This window comes from Polypterus senegalus, chromosome 3, assembly GCF_016835505.1.
Source record: "Polypterus senegalus isolate Bchr_013 chromosome 3, ASM1683550v1, whole genome shotgun sequence".
Classification (NCBI taxonomy): Eukaryota; Metazoa; Chordata; class Cladistia; order Polypteriformes; family Polypteridae; genus Polypterus; species Polypterus senegalus.
Window position 1 is genome coordinate 111,438,621 of NC_053156.1, and position 17,661 is coordinate 111,456,281.

At 37.9% G+C, this 17,661-nt stretch overlaps 1 protein-coding gene across 2 annotated transcripts in view; it reads left to right on the forward strand.

Annotated features, from left to right (window-relative positions):
- The window catches only part of trmt11 (tRNA methyltransferase 11 homolog), a 116,992-nt gene that overhangs the window by 66,369 nt on the left and 32,962 nt on the right, over nt 1-17,661 (forward strand). The gene's annotated exons all lie outside the window — the stretch shown is intronic.

The window sequence follows — 17,661 nt, forward strand, 5'->3', positions numbered from 1 at the left end:
GATCACCACCTGGTGGTGAGTTGGCTTGATGGTGGGGAAGATGCCGGTCAGACCTGGTAGGCCCAAACGTGTTGTGAGGGTCTGCTGGGAACGGCTGGCAGAGTCCCCTGTCAGAAGTAGCTTCAACTCCCACCTCCGCAGAACTTCAACCACGCCCCGAGGGAGGTGGGGACATTGAGTCCAATGGGCCATGTTCCGTGCCTCTATTGTTGAGGCGGCTGACCGGAGCTGTGGCCGCAAGGTGGTCGGTGCCTGTCGTGGCGGCAATCCCCAACCCGCTGGTGGACACCGGTGAGGGATGCCGTCAAGCTGAAGAAGGAGTCCTATAGGACTTTTTGTCCTGTGGGTCTCTGGAGGCAGCTGATAGGTACCGCAGGCCAAGCGGAACGCGGCTTCGTTGTTGCTGAGGCAAAACTCGGGCATGGGAGGAGTTTGGAGAGGCCATGGAGAACGACTTTGGACGGCTTCGAGGAGATTCTGGTCCACCGTCCGCGTCTCAGGAGGGGAAGCAGTGCAGTGTCAACACCGTATATGGTGGGGATGGTGCGCTGCTGACCTCACTTCGACGCTAGGGTCGGTGGGAGGAGTACTTCAAGACCTCCTCAATCCCACTAACATGCCTTCCACGAGGAAGCAGAGCCTGGGGACTCTGAGGTGGGCTCTCCCATCTCTGGGACTGAAGTCACCGAGGTGGTCAAAAACTCCTTGGTGGCAGGGCCCCGGGTGGATGAGATACGCGAGTTCCTTAAGGCTCTGGATGTTGTAGGACTGTCTTGGTTGACACGCCTCTGCAACATCGCATGGACATCGGGACAGTGCCTCTGGATTGGCAGACCGGGGTGGTGGTCCCCTCTTTAAAAGGGGACCGGAGGGTGTGTTCCAACTATAGAGGGATCACACTCCTCAGCCTCCCTGGAAAAGTCTATTCGGGGTTCTGGAGAGGAGGGTCCGCCGGATAGTCGAACCTCGGATTCAGGAGGAACAGTGTGGTTTTAGTCCTGGTCGCGAACAGTGGACCAGCTCTTCACCCTTAGCAGAGTCCTGAGGGTGCATGGGAGTTTGCCCGACCGGTCTACATGTGTTTTGTGGACTTGGAAAAGGCATTCGACCGTGTCCCTCGGGAATCCTGTGGGGGTGCTCGGGAGTATGGGGTACCGGACCCCTGATAAGAGCTGTTCGGTCTCTGTACAACCGTGTCAGAGCTTGGTCCGCATTGCCGCAGTAAGTCGAGCCCGCTTCCAGTGAGAGTTGGACTCCGCCAGGGCTGCCCTTTGTCACCATTCTGTTCATAACTTTTATGGACAGAATTTCTAGGCGCAGCCAGGGTGTTGAAGGGGTCCGGTTTGGTGGACTCAGGATTGGGTCACTGCTTTTGCAGATGATGTTGTCCTGTTTGCTTCATCAGGCCGTGATCTTCAGCTCTCTGGATCGGTTCGCAGCTGAGTGTGAAGCGGCTGGGATGAGAATCAGCACCTCCAAATCCGAGCATGGTCCTCAGCCGAAAAGGGTGGAGTGCCCTCTCAGGGTTGGGGAGAGATCCTGCCCCAAGTGGAGGAGTTCAAGTATCTCGGGGTCTTGTTCACGAGTGAGGGAAGAATGGAGCGTGAGATCGACAGGCGGATCGGTGCGGCGTCCGCAGTGATGCGGGCTCTGCCTCGGTCTGTTGTGGTGAAAAGGAGCTGAGCCGTAAGGCAAAGCTCTCAATTTACCAGTCGATCTACGCTCCTACCCTCACCTATGGTCATGAGCTATGGGTAGTGACCGAAAGAACGAGATCGCGAATACAAGCGGCTGAAATGAGTTTCCTCCGCAGGGTGTCTGGGCTTTCCCTTAAAGATAGGGTGAGAAGCTCAGTCATCCGGGAGGGGCTCAGAGTAGAGCCGCTGCTCCTCCGCATCGAGAGGAGTCAGATGAGGTGGCTCGGCATCTGATCAGGATGCCTCCTGGACGCCTCCCTGGTGAGGTGTTCCGGCACGCCCAACCGGGAGGAGGCCCCGGGAAGACCCAGGACACGCTGGAGGGACTATGTCTCCGGCTGGCCTGGGAACGCCTTTGGGATTCTCCCGAAGAGCTGGAAGAAGTGGCCGGGAGAGGGAAGTCTGGGTCTCTCTGCTTAAGCTGCTGCCCCGCGACCCGACCTCGGATAAGCGGAAGAGGATGGATGGATGGACAGACCGACGATTCGCCGGCTTAGTGGTTTAATACCATAATATAGTTGACCGGCGATTCGCCGGCTTTGTGTGTCAATGGGTTAATGATATTTTTACAATAAAATAAATTTTGCCCCTTTTAAAGCTGTTAAGAGTAAACATGTAGTTCAATTGTTTATATAGTTACAAACAGATTCACTGTGACAGTGATGTATTGCTTGAACACAATTCTCTTTCATGCACTACTCTTATTTCTCATATTTAAGCAAAAATTATGTATGTTTTAGGCATTGGGAACATACGGCTAGATAACTAATGTGTGGATGTTACGACACGAGTAACTTGAGACTCTGACATGCATCCTATATTGTTTGCTGCTGTTCAGCGTTTGTCCCCTCTGGTTCACCATTGACAATGTTTATATCAGAAACTTGTAAATAAAGATGTGAAATTTGATGTTTTTCTTGGCCATCACTACATATCTAGGTAAGTAGCCGATTTAAAAAAAAAATCCTTTAAGTTATTTGAGAGGTTTGCATTAAAAGAGACAGTCCATAAAAACTAATTATCAAAGAGTGTCAATTTCTGTTTGGAGAAATGGTCCAAGATCCCTTTCAATGTATTCTCCAGTCTTATCAAACAAAGACGTGATTTTATTCACACAGGGTCAGACCACAATGTGGGTACAATAATTTTGACACATGTATTTTTGAAAAGATATTTTACATTAGAACATTCATAATTATATTGGAACATGTAATTTTCTAATTTTTCATCCCAAAATATAGTTTCATAATCTTCTATGAATAGAGTTAATAAAGAAATTAATGCAGTTTAGTTAATAATTAGCACATTTGCAAAGGATAAGGAGAGCTGGAGAGCAACAGTGAATTTTATTTATTTATCCTTACAATGCATCGATTGCAAAATGGCAAAGTGTGAACATAATAAAATTCTTCGTAAGAGGTAAGTAGTTTTTGAGATTTTGGGGAAAGCACACTGATGTATGAAAAGACTAACTTTAGAAGGTTTTATTAGTTTTGAAACTGATGAAATATGCTTTTAAATGTTTTAATTGGTGAACTGAGAATGGTATTGTCAAAACATCTTTAGAAAAAAACAAATGCAGAGCTGAGCCTAGTAAGATCACCTGGGTTTCAGTTGGAGCCTAGAATATTTAGACCTTTGTTTTTCTTCACCAACCAGCAGAATTAACACCCTTTTGCTTTTTTATTATAAGATACATTAGTAACATTTTTCCTATTTTTGCAAATATTTTTGTACTAGAAATAGTGCACTTAAAAGAAATATATTTATCTCATCCTAGAATGCTACATACTTAGCAACATATTTTCAGTTCAACACTGTCAAACTACATCAAAATATAGAACAGCAAAAGATAACATCTTTCCCTAATAGGGGTCATGAGCCAAAGTGCTTTGCTTGAAGTTGGTAATTAAAATGCCGGTTGCTTTAAATTCTTTTCATTTTTGGTGTGACCCCTTTGCTTTGTGGGAGACCATTGCAGATGGACACATTTGATGAGTCAGTGCTTTAAAATTCTTTAGAGCTGTGTCATTATTAAATAAATGCATATTTCTAAAAGCCACTAAAGTGGCAATTGCCTGAAACTAAGAAAGGTATGGCAGATACTGGTGGTGAGAATTCAGTTAATAAAAAAACTTTTACACTTACATCAAACAGGAAGTGGCAAATTCATTACTGGAAATAAAACTCTCATTAACTTTATTCTTGATATAATGCAGACAACCAGGCAATTTGTTTTCATGTTTATTGTAAAACTATAACCTATTTTATCTAAACCATGGATCTTAAAAAAATATTTAATTTAAAAAGTAATCCATTCATTGCATATGTCCTTGCTATTCCCTGAATAGCTTATTCTTTTAAGCATTGCTGAGAATGGAAGCATATCCCAGTAGGACTGAGCACAAGGTAGAAACTAAAGTATAAGAAGTTTAGATCAATGTACAGTTCTGACTATTTAATATTTTGTGATCTACAAATTAGATTTTAGTATATGGTTTTGACTTTAATACTTGAATATTTTTATTTAGTAAATATACTAAATTATTGCATCTTTTAGTGCTTATAGATTGTTCCATATATACATTTTCATATCCATGTGCTTTTTATTGTTATATTTAATAATTTTATTTCAAGAAAGTAACATAGTATACAATCAAATAAAATTTGCAGAACATATTCAACAAATAACTTCAAAACCTCCCAGGGCAAGAATTCACCCCCCACCTGGGAGAAAAAGAGGGCCAAGAACATAAAGGGACAACAAATAAACATATTAAACACAAAAACATTATTTTCACCCTTAATGAATACTTATTTTTATTTTTTATTTTTCTAAATTAATTCTTGCCATATTTTTTAAAGGTTTTGAACAGATTTGGATTCTTTTCCATTTTCAGTTTATAAAGAACGTCAGATACCCTCTGACTTATAAAAGGTGAGTTGGGATTCTTCCAGTTAAGTAGGATAAGTCTATGTATTAGTGGTGAGTTACAGGTAGTTACAATCAATTTGTCCTTCTCCACTTTAAGCCTATCTGGAAGTACATCAAATATAGCTATTAATGGCTGTCCAAAATGATCTTAATTTGTTACACTCCCAAAACCTACAGTATGGCTTAGTGAGGCTAGAACTAGCTTGCAACACTAGCAGGTTGGAACTTGCTCTGGATACATTTTGGACAATTTTAAACGAGAAGTATTATCATTGAAAGATTATATTTTGCATTATTGACTGCTTTGTGCACATAGAGCTAGAGTGTATTCTTTGTATGGCTGACTTCCACTCCTTTTCTGAGATGTTAATTGAAATGACCCTTTCCCACTAGGACATCAGGATATTTGAAAAGAAAATTCTTTGAGATGATTATTTCTATATACTGATCAGTATGTCCTCAGGAATAGGAATGAACTGGATGTGTGGAAAATTGGGTAGATTTCTCTTAACAAAATTGGTGTCGCTGAGAAGTTAAATTTGAAACTTGATTGTTCACAAGATGCAAGTACGTTATCCATATACAGTCCTCTAAGTGTACTAATCTCAAATGTTTTCCAAAAAATACTATCATGTAGGTATGAGAGGGCTCAAAAGGGTGGTTATTGTGTAGAAAAGCAACTGATAAAACCTTCTCTGCCTTGAAATGCATCCTACATTGTTTCTGGATGCACCTGGATTATTGGTATTTTGACAAAAGTTGAAATTTACTGGGATGTGAAGCGTTGCATAGAAAGTAGTATAGCAAGGTTTAATTTCCAAACTGGTGGAAATTCATTAATTTGTGCCAATTTCCAGGACTTTATAGTTGTTAATTTATTGCCCAATAATAAAATTGAAAGTTGCGTTGTGCCATAATTATAGTTTATAGTTTATAATTAAGTGTAGTTCCTAAAAGAATGATTTCTTGATGTATATAGAGATGCACTGAAATTGAAGGTTAGGAATAATTTTAATCTTGATGGTATTAATTCTTGCTGCTAATGTGAGATGAAGGGCAGACCAGCTGTTAAAATCTTGTTTGATTTTTTCCATGTTGTTACCAAAAGTATATTGAGAAAGATGTTTATATTTACTTGTGATGTTTATCCTTGGATATTTAAATTGTTTTGATAAAATGAACACATAGATGTCCAATCTAGGTTGTGTTAGAGAGTTAATTGGAAAAAGCTTTGTTTCCGGTGAATTTATAACTTTGTCTGCCATACATACATTTTTTCCATTATTGCATGTGTTTCACAGTTTTGTTTTTTTTGACATTTTTTTGTGGGTCATAGAGAAAATAAATCAAATTCAAGTTTCATTGATTTGGTCTGTAATGAAAAATACAGTCTTCACTTATGAATTATGATGTTCCCATCATTACAATTTCAGTAATACCTTTTGCCAGCTTTTCTTAAGTTTTACTTGTTAGCAACTGGGTCATACATAGGAATACTAAAAACATTTTAAATAGACAGGTGAAAAACGTAAACTTCCTGGATGGGCCCCTATTTTATATTGGAGGATTCTTTTGGGAAAAAAAACCTAGCCATCTATTAATGAGCTAAATAAAGCTTTGCGGTGGGGGATTATGTGACAACATGGTAAGCTGAAAAACAAACTGGTCTACATCTAAACACTACATCATACAGTCCCTGACAAAAGTCTTGTCGCTTCTCTATTTTGTAGAAACTCCTGCTATTAACCTGACTTTTAATTAATCAACTGGTGTTAGAAATAGCTCATATGAAAAGCTAAAGCCCTCCTAAATGATGTTTAATGCACTGAAATAAATTAGTTTCACTGAAAAAAGATTTATCATTTAATCAAGATAGAAAGGTCAAATTTGGGCAAGACAAAAGTTTTGTCGCCTGTACAGAAAATGAACAACTTTACTGCAAATCCAAAAATATGTCAGCAAATTAAGTAGTGGTGCTGTGAGAAATCCATGCGGTTTGGCAAGGATTCATACAATTTATTGATGAAGTCATCAGGAACAGCAAAGAAAACAGTCTTGCATGCCTCCCAGAGTTCATCAATATTCTTTGGTTTCGTCTTCCATGCTTCCTCTTTCATCCTACCCCACATATGCTCAATGATGTTCATGTCTGGTGACTGGGCTGGCCAATCCTGGAGCATCTTGATCTTCTTCGCTTTAAGGAACTTTGATGTGGAGATGGAAGTATGCGATGGAGCACCATCCTGCTGCAGAATTTGGCCTTTTTTATGGTTGGGAATATAAGAGGTAGCTAAGATTTCTTGGTATTTTAGACTATTGATGTTGCCTTCCACCCTGCAGATCCCTCGCATACCCCCATACTGGATGTAACCCCAGACCATGATTTTGCCTCCACCAAACTTCACTGTTTTCTGGGTAAATCTCGGCTCCATGCGGGTTCCAGTAGGTCTCCTGCAATATTTGCGGTGACTGTGGTGTAATTCAACAGAAGATTCATCTGAAAAATCCACCTTCTGCCACTTTTACAGCATCCATCCTTTTAGCAGGCTGTGGGCCTTGGCAAATGCCACATGGTTTTTCAATTGTCTTTTGTTTAGTGCTGGCTTATGGGCACTGATTCGACCATGGAGGCCATTTTGAGACAGAATCCGACAAACTGTTCTGGTTGACACAGGGACTTCAGGTGACCAGGTCTCGTGGAGCTCTGCTGCAGTGGAAAATGGGCTGGCCTTGGATTTTCGAGCCAACAAACGGTCCTCTCCAGCAGTTGTCTTGCGAGGTCTTCCTGACCTGGGCTTGTCAAAAACGTCTCCAGTCTCTTCAAATCTTTTTTTTATCCTCTGAACTTGACGCTGAGACACATTGAAGGTGTTTGCCACATCAGCAGTGGATTTGGTCTTCAGCCTCTTGATAATCAACACTTTAGTCTCAGGGTGAATCTTAGGCATGTTTGCAGAGGTCTAGTTGTAGTTGATGTGAAGGTCTAGTGTACTGGGGTTCTTTTTATACACTTCCGAGACCTAATTGATCCATTATTAGTCACAGGTAACGCTCATATGACAAGGTGACAACACTTATGTCTTGCCAATAATTGACTCAGTGGGCTTTACCAAGCTATGAATATTAGAATACTTTTTTGTCAGTTTCGTTTTGCACTGAAACATTATTACAAAAGCTGATGGGATTAAAATGACCCATTTCTTGTAACAAAATCTTGATTAGAAATATATTTTAGCGGCACTTCAGGTCAATTTGGACACAAGCAACAAGACTTTTGTCAGGGACTGTAGTACAAAGTGGTATCATCCCAAATATATTTGGATATTTTTTCTTCTGATACTGCAGTACTAGGTTGTTGTACCGTGATATGCCTCGAAAGCTTGCATATTGTAATCTTTTTAGTTAGCCAATAAAAGGTGTCATTTTGCTTGGCTTTTCTCTGATACTGCATAAAGTAGGCAATGTAGATACAGTATAGTAGTTTGAACTCTTGTGCTATGTATAAACACCTGGATGGTTTTGTATTATACATCTTGTGTGTGTTTTTAGGAAATGAATTAGGGAATAATGTTAGAGTGGCTTTATAGTTCATAGTTTTTTCTGAGGGTTTCTTTGAAGATAGTATAATGTTTGCATACACCTTCAGTTTTTTAAGTTCAATATGTGTGCATTATCCCAGTGTTTTGTTTATTTGTCTTTCTTCCCACACCCAAAAGACATGCAGGTATAGTTAAATGGTAAGTATTGGTTTTGCTGGTGCTAATGGGATAGCCTTTAACCCACACAACCCAGAAACGGATTAAGCAGGTTTGGAGGTTAGATAAATGAAGTGGCTCTTACTTAGTTTATGAATTGTGACAGTAATAAAATTAACTTGTGGCATTATTTATTTATTGTTATTTCTCTAAGGTAATACTTCATTAGTTTATTTCTTTAAATAATGTCATAAATGTATATCATATGCTTTTTAAGCACCACTTCATTAAGGTTATGAAATGTGTTTCTTTTGTATTTTTCTATAAAGTTACTTTTTAAATCCACTAGAGGGAGAACTTCGCTGTTGATTAAATCGTGATCGTTTTTTTTACAATCTCTACAGCTTGCTTACCTAGCAACATTTTAATATGTAAACATTGTTTCTAACAAAGGCTGTTCCACCACAAAACATTTATGTTCAATAGTGTTCAAAGTAATTGTACATATTTACTAAGTGTTATAAAAACCTTTCAGTAATAATATCTCCATTTGTTAGAGTTAAATTGGAGAAAAACAATTAAATCTGAACAGAGGTGATGTAAGAAATTATGGTTGCCCAATTAAAACCTTTTTAATTTGTTTGACTTCCTGTGTTATCAAGTTTTTTTTTTATATGAATGGCCTTGATGTTTTAATAAATATGTAAAGACATATTTATTTATTTTAACCTTTTATTGCTTTTACTCCATTAGTTATTTCCATCTCTTAATGTATTTCCAGTCACTGAACTACACTTTTTAAGTGAACTAGCTGAGTTACCTGATAGTGCCCGGGTAAGAAATGGAAAGGTAAAAAAGTACTTACAATTTATATACTGTACAGTATTACCAAACTTTATAACTCTTGATTTTGTTGCATTTGCTACACAACTTTTGTTAGTTATGGAAGGATCTTTTTATACGTTATTCATAGTTTTTCCTTCAAATTAAACAATCCCCAAATTGTAATAAATGACCCTGCAGACATTACGACCGAACCTGGCACAGTTTGGTACCATGACAAAAGTAGTGAGGGAAACTTAAACAAAACTAGCCATATCACTATGTCCTACTGTCCCTGAAAAGAAGGTGGTTATATTGGATGGGTGCACAGCACATATGGCTTACATGCTTCAGATTATAAATTTAACTTGTATGCTTAAATATTTGTTTTGTTTCTTACTGAATTTAAGTATAGTGTTATATTTACTTGTACGCAGTATTTTGAATTATCACTCTTCATCAAGAATGACTTTTTCTTTATCAAGAACTTTAACTTTTGCTTCTGAGGCTGGTCTAGGCTAAGTAATACATGCTTTGCCATGTGTAAAGTATGGTGATGATAAATATGATGGCAGTTTAGGAAATGGCATGTGTGCTTGCACTTCAAAATGTAATTTGAAAATAAATGCACTAATTGTGTTACAATGAAACTTTTGCATCAGCCTTAAAATCTGCATTCTTTGCTCAGGTTGTTCATATTGGAGTTTCTGGTGTACATTTATTATCCACCTATTTACTGGATTGATTTCCACAGGTTGCTCAGCTTTATGCTTTATGGTGCTTCACAAAATGTGTAATATGCAAAGTCCATAGTTTTGTGTTTTGCCTCCAAAAGTCTCTCTAGAGATTGACAAAATGTAAATGCATATTATAGTTGTAGATTATCCAAATTTGGTATTCCAGTTAACACTTTCTAGTAGCCCACTTTTTGTTTGCAGGAATAAAAAAACACAATCTGCCAAAGCAATGTTTATTTTAAAGTATTGGTGTACATAATTATATTGCCCCCCCTCATACTTTGCCTCAAAATACATTAATCAATATGAGTGAAGTGCTCATTATATTAAGAGAACTGGACACTGTTGTAAATTGCCTATTTATGTTGACAAAAACATGTTATTTTTTACATATGTGCATTCTCACTTCACAAAAACTGAATGTAGTGCCTTGTTGAATGATTAATGGCTTCCAACACAGCAGGCATGATGAAGTGAAGCTTGGCTGTATATTTCAGACTTGTTGGCCAATTCCCTGAGAACTGAAAACAAGTAGACACTATAAACTGACAAAAAACAAAAAAGTTCTTCAGTACAATCTTTGTATTGGCCTTTTTAAAAAGGAGCTAAAACACAATCTGTGCATCATTTTCATTGTTTTGTCTTCATTTTCTTCTTTGCTACTACCTCCAGTAAGTCAAGAGTGCATCACATGACTTGAGTTTGCTTTTTTAGTTTTGTGGTTTTGGAGGGCATCTCTTGAACTGATGTTATCACTCCAGAACACCACAGTGTAGAAAAATGTGCTGGCTATCACAGAGTTGTAAAACATGTAAATGATATCACTACCTATATTAATGAAAAGTTGCCTCCTAAGAAAAGTGCCTCCTCCACCTTTTTTTTGTATAGTTTGTCTGTGTTATTAGGAGAGTCCAGCATGTCCGGAATGTAGACTAACCTACCCCAAGAACTTGCAGGAGTTTACCAACTCAATATCTGCACTCTGAATAATGACTTGAAGTAGAAGCTCTTTAGTATATCTTAAGCCAAGAACCAGTTACTTGGTTTTGCTGATGGTAAATAGTAAAGATTAAAAATTCGCCACCTGACGCCACTATAGTCTATACCTTCCCCCTTGTCAATGTACTCCATTAGTGTAGAATCATTCTGTTAAATGTACTAAGCAGAAAGTATAACTTTTCTTAAACATTTGTTTCTTAAAACACTGAGCTACAGCATGCCCTTTCTTCTGAGTACCTCAGAGCATATTTATGAATTTAATTGGAAATATTTGTGAGCCTTTCAAAGGGCTCATTGACAAGAGTTTTTCTAGCATTTTAACGCTAGACTAGTACACTACTAAATTGCTCAAAAAGGTATTTGCCAATATTTTCACAGACATGATTCACACAGCTAACGGTTTAGAAAAATCCTATAAGCCAATGACAATCAATGACAACATTCATAGAATACTGGTAAAAGACAACAGAGAGCATTTTGGAAGTGTTTTTGCAGGGTTACTGGCTCTTCCTGGATGAGCTAGGATTGAAGCAGCTTGTTGAAACATGTCCATGCTTCTGTCATCTAGTGACAGCTGTTGATATCAAGAGTGAATGTACCTTGCAATCAAGTGGCAAGAATTCAAAATGACTTCTTTCTTGTAGTGCCAACTGCATAGGGTTTGCATACTCTGTATATGTCTAGATTCTTATTCGTACGTGTCCTTTATTCTGCATGATTACCTGTATTAACACTGAATGCTGGTAATTTATCAGTGATACATTGTAATTAAAAAATATGTTCAGTCCTTCGTGAAGTGAACATCATCCATCTCCTTTTTCCATCCCCAGTTTGAGATCCTGGGTGAACACTGGATGCTGCAGATCATACTATTTCAAAACCTCTTTAAAACTACACATACACTCGCCTAAAGGATTATTAGGAACACCATACTAATACAGTGTTTGACCCCCTTTCGCCTTCAGAACTGCCTTAATTCTACGTGGCATTGATTCAACAAGGTGCTGAAAGCATTCTTTAGAAATGTTGGATATATGTTTAGGAATATAGGATAGCATCTTGCAGTTGATGGAGATTTGTGGGATGCACATCCAGGGCACGAAGCTCCCGTTCCACCACATCCCAAAGATGCTCTATTGGGTTGAGATCTGGTGACTGTGGGGGCCATTTTAGTACAGTGAACTCATTGTCATGTTCAAGAAACCAATTTGAAATGATTCGAGCTTTGTGACATGGTGCATTATCCTGCTGGAAGTAATCATCAGAGGATGGGTACATGGTGGTCATGAAGGGATGGACATGGTCAGAAACAATGCTCAGGTAGCCCGTGGCATTTAAACGATGCCCAATTGGCACTAAGGGGCCTAAAGTGTGCCAAGAAAACATCCCCCACACCATTACACCACCACCACCAGCCTGCACAGTGGTAACAAGGCATGATGGATCCATGTTCTCATTATGTTTACGCCAAATTCTGACTCTACCATTTGAATGTCTCAAAAGAAATCGAGACTCATCAGACCAGGCAACATTTTTCCAGTCTTGAACTGTCCAATTTTGGTGAGCTCGTGGAAATTGTAGCCTCTTTTTCCTATTTGTAGTGGAGATGAGTGGTACCCGGTGGGGTCTTCTGCTGTTGTAGCCCATCCGCCTCAAGGTTGTGCGTGTTGTGGCTTCACAAATGCTTTGCTGCATACCTCTGTTGTAACGAGTGCTTATTTCAGTTAAAGTTGCTCTTCTATCAGCTTGAATCAGTCGGCCCATTCTCCTCTGACCTCTAGCATCAACAAAGCATTTTCGTCCACAGGACTGCCGCATACTGGATGTTTTTCCCTTTTCACACCATTCTTTGTAAACCCTAGAAATGGTTGTGCGTGAAAATCCCAGTAACTGAGCAGATTGTGAAATACTCAGACCGGCCCGTCTGGCACCAACAACCATGCCACGCTCAAAATTGCTTAAATCACCTTTCTTTCCCATTCTGACATTCAGTTTGGAGTTCAGGAGATTGTCTTGACCAGGACCACACCCCTAAATGCATTGAAGCAACTGCCATGTGATTGGTTGATTAGATAATTGCATTAATGAGAAATTGAACAGGTGTTCCTAATAATCCTTTAGGTGAGTGTATACTGTATTTTAATAACAGCTTTCTCTTGCTGGATTGCATGCAACACACTCTTTTCATCTTGGCTGTATGATTGTCTCTTGCATAGGACTGGCATATCGTCCAACAAGGTTGTCTCTTGCCTTACATCCATGGCTGTTGCAATAATCACTGGCTCCCAGTGACCCTTACCTGGACAGATTAAGTTTACCCTTCAGCACATATAGGATTATATGTATGTGGTTACAATATATGTTTCATTCTTTTCAGTTGATAACACCTTTACTCAGTAGTGCTGGCATAATTTTGCACCAGTGTCAGCAGGCCTTTTTCTTTTTTTTTTTTTTACAAAATATTGCAATTTTTTATTTCTTTGTGTATTCCTACTTATGTGTATATTGACACCTGTGTGTACTGTTGGAAAGAGTTCTTCATAGAGAGTCCAGAATATTCCTCTCAACTCTCTTTTGCTGCAGAAACGTGTGAGCCCATTATGTGCAATCATGAGGCTGATGACACCTGCTCTTCAGGACTGTGGTTGACAGGAGTAAAAGAAGTCATTTTTGAAACACAATATTCACCTCACAACCTACAAAATGGAAATAATGTCAATCAAATTTTCCCTGCAAAATGCTTATTTGAAAATGCTAAAAAAATAAAAAGATGGAAATACTTTTAAAAAGATCCAAAAAGTCCCCACAAAAGCCTGAGAGAGGCTTGCAAAAAGCCATTAAAAAGCTTGAAAAATGCTAAGTGAAATTTAAAACACTGAAGCATGAATGGGCCATTAAGGGTATTTTAGAAGAAACAATGTACTACTTCACTTAATTGCTCAGAATGTTAGAGATGTAAAATTTCTGTTTTTCATGGAACCTGCTTTCATCCAGTAATGTAATGGTTACTTGTCCAAGAGTATCCAGAGCCTGTCTTGGCAGTACTTGTCATAAGACCATACACGCAGCATGCCTGGAAACCACTCACTGCACTCGGGCATAGACACCACCCATACCTACTCACAGTGGGCCATTTAGTGTGTAAAATCTGTCTGGACTAAACAGAGTATAAAACTGCAGCAGTCAAGTGATTAAGTGTTGTGACAAAACTAAAAGCATATGCATCTTAGAAAACCATTTTAGTGACTTTATCCTGATTGAATTCAATTGAGACAGATATTTTAAAAGGTTAAAAAAAGACAGTAAGTTTTACGAACATAAACATTAGTTAAGAGCCCCAGTCAAACATATCTGCAATTAGTTTTAATGGAGCTTTATGTTTTTGAATAAATTATCATTTTAATATGAATTAACTTCGTCCAAATTATGATGTGCGTTGTTTTCAAAGCAGTACATAACTTTCAATGAAAAATAGGTGGTTTCGGATAAAGAGGACCGAATTAAATATATTTAAGAGTATTTGGTGATGTTTACACCAGAAGATTTTTTTTAAAATGCATTGTCTGTTTAATCCACGGATAAACTGAACACATCTACTAGTCATTACAAGTGTCACATATGACTAATGACAGTTTAGACATGTATACATTTTTAAAGAAAGCCTTTCCCTGTCAAATGTCAGCTAAGCATGTACTCTAAAATGTTCCTTTAATTTAGGCAAGTGAATGCTTATTTTTATAATGATTTTATCTATACAGTCTTACTAGTAGAAAATTTAAGATTATGGATGCTTAAGGTTTAATGTGAAAATGACCACTTGCATAGTCTGGTCTGCAGGCAAATTGATAACGACAGGTAGTAGAGCACATCCAGTTACAGTATTTGCCCAGTTATATGTGTGTTTTTACACTTGGGGATTCTGTTTTTTCCTGCAATTCACATATATTCCACCCATCCATCCATCTTTATAACCTGCTTTTTCAGGGCTGGCTTTTTTGAAAGAAGCACCAGCCAAAACAATGGTATCAGGAAGGGGAGAGTGGGAAAGATGACTTCCAAAGGCATTCTTTTTCTGAGTATAGTTATATGCATGGAAATTGACCCTTTTTTCTGCAGGGCAAAGTCATTGTTCCAACCTTATATACCATATGGCTTTTTCATGTTGCTTGTCTCAGGCTGCCCTTTCTGCATGAAATACCAGATTGACAGTAGGTTCTTCAGTTAACATCTTCACAAGCCCTGAAAAAATCTCTGAGGTGATAGTACTCAAATATACAGATGACCATGCCATTTTGCACACTTAATGAAAGCTCTCAGAATCACTCTGAACTAATTCAGTAAGGCCTGTCAAAGCTTGAGACTGGCCCACAATGGAAAACCAACATCCCTTTCTAAAATTAACCTAGCTCTGCAAATGAACCCATTGCAATAACCGTTTCCTTCAAAAACATTTTTTTTTTTTTGTTTCAAAAGGGGAAATTTCGATACCGTGGCAGCTATACCTGCATGTGTTGTACAAATCTAGACACCAAGACTCCAAAATCCATGAATTGAGAAAGGAAAACGGGCCATGATCTGTAGGGGTAGCTGTATCATAATTGTCCTGTTTGGCCAAGAGATCCGTGCTACTTAGTGCTGTCACCTGAGGACCAAGACATTCCATTTGTGCTGTCCTTACAGGATTCTACTAGTCAGCCTGGATTGCCTCATCTACTAAATTGTTCTTACTAATATATAGATGATCCCCTGAAAATTTGACTGAAAATGTTCTTCTTTTAAAAAATAAACAAAAATAAGAGTGGGGAGAAAAATTGCAAACTCAGGTATACCAAGTTAGAAACCTATGCAATCAGACCTTTTGCTGTAATCAAAGGAAAAAAAAATGCTTCCAGGAAGAACTTAGTTAAATTTTGCGCACTATTGCAGCCATGGTATTAAAAGCTTTTATTTTTATTATTTTACAATTTTTTTTATTTTTTTGTTAAAAGAGCATTGGTTATAGTATCTTATTAAATGTGAAAGCACATTCTGAGATGATATGATTTCCTTTAATGTTTTTACCTTGATAAAAGTTAAAATTTCTTTGAGGGTGTTCATATCCAAACTGGTATATCTAAATATGTTTAAAAAACAGGTTGACTGTCTCTCTCTGGATGCACAAACAGATTTGTTGAATAAAGTAGTGCTGTACTTTGTCTTTCTGAACTTAGTATTTTTATTCATTGCATTAGGTGATGAATATTAAAACAGTCTTTAGTAGTGTGACTTTCAGATTACATTTAATTAATATTACTTTAGTCTGTATAAATCATAGATTATTTAGAGATTTTATATAATTAATGTGTAGCTTTTACCATTAAATTGTGTGAATGAGTGTGTGATTTCTTTTCCATTTTTGTGCAGCTATTAAACAATATCTATATACCAGTGAGCACATTTAATTTGAGTGTTTCTGATGGATTACATTAAAGTATTTTATCAGTGAATAAAGGAGGTCCAAAGTGGCCATTTTAAATCCTCTTGACAGTGACACTATTTATACGAGGGACGTTCAAAAAGTTTCTGCACTTTTATCTGCTCCATGGAAGGTTTCTTTCCTTCCTGAGCCGACCTTAGGACATTTGCGTTACGGTGTGACAGGTGTACCGTCCCAGTCAAACTTGCCACCTGTCATTGTCCCTGGTGCGAGTTTGGGTGCTTGATGCCAAAAGCAAGAGCCCAGTGTAGAAGAGGAGATGTGGAGTGATTGATCGGAAGGCAGGGAAATTCATGTGAAGTGTTCCTGTGCATTACTTCTGCAACTAAAAACTGTTTTGATGCATTTTGGCCTTAGGTCCTTATAATGGGTGGTAGAAAATGATGAAAACTTTGAGACTGAAAGTGATATAGCTTGTTCTATAGTATCAATCTGTTGTTTATAACATTGTGACTTATCATCATATTACCATAAATGTGATGTGATGTGACTGTTAGTGTTCTGCAGAGTGGTTTGTTACAATAAAATAACCTGTTGGCACAAATGTTAATGTGCAAAAAATGCACTTTATATTGATTTGAAATGTTTCATGTTATTATTTGCAATTACCAGGTTTGAATAAATACTGTTTTGTTAAATTTCTCTTGATTGTGGTTCCATCTGCTTTGCAGGCAATTTTAAAATTGTTCAAATGAAACCACTAATAAATATGAAGAAGAATAACTTAATGCAGAGGGACAGCTAGAATTATCATATTGATGTGATTGTATGAATCGAAGGGTTGAATCAAGCATTTATAAAGTGCTTTAGAGGAGATTTCAAAATATCGAGATATATATTGTGTATCACTACTTAGCCTAAAATATAAAAATAATTTATAGGCAGTATCACCCAGCCCTATATGCACTGAAGGACTTATTTGTTTTTTCATTAGTTTATATAGGCTACCTGTTGTCATTTCTCAGGGAACTGGTTGACAGCTCAGAAGTATCTCATCCACTTCATCTCAATTATGTTCAATGAAATGGAATCCATTTTAGCCAGATTGTGAGTGTCATAGCAAAGTGACTAAATACTTGTGTCAGTGTGATATTTCTTTTTTTTTTTTTTTTTTTTTATAAGTTTACAAAAAAACATAAAATCATGTTTCAGCTTTGTCATTCTGGGATATCGAGTGTTGTTTGATGAGGGGAAAAAATGACAAATGATTTTAGAATAAGCCTCAAATATAACAAAATCCGAAAAAAGTTAATGGGTATGAATACTTTCTGAAGGCAGTGAACTTGGTTTTCTCAACACT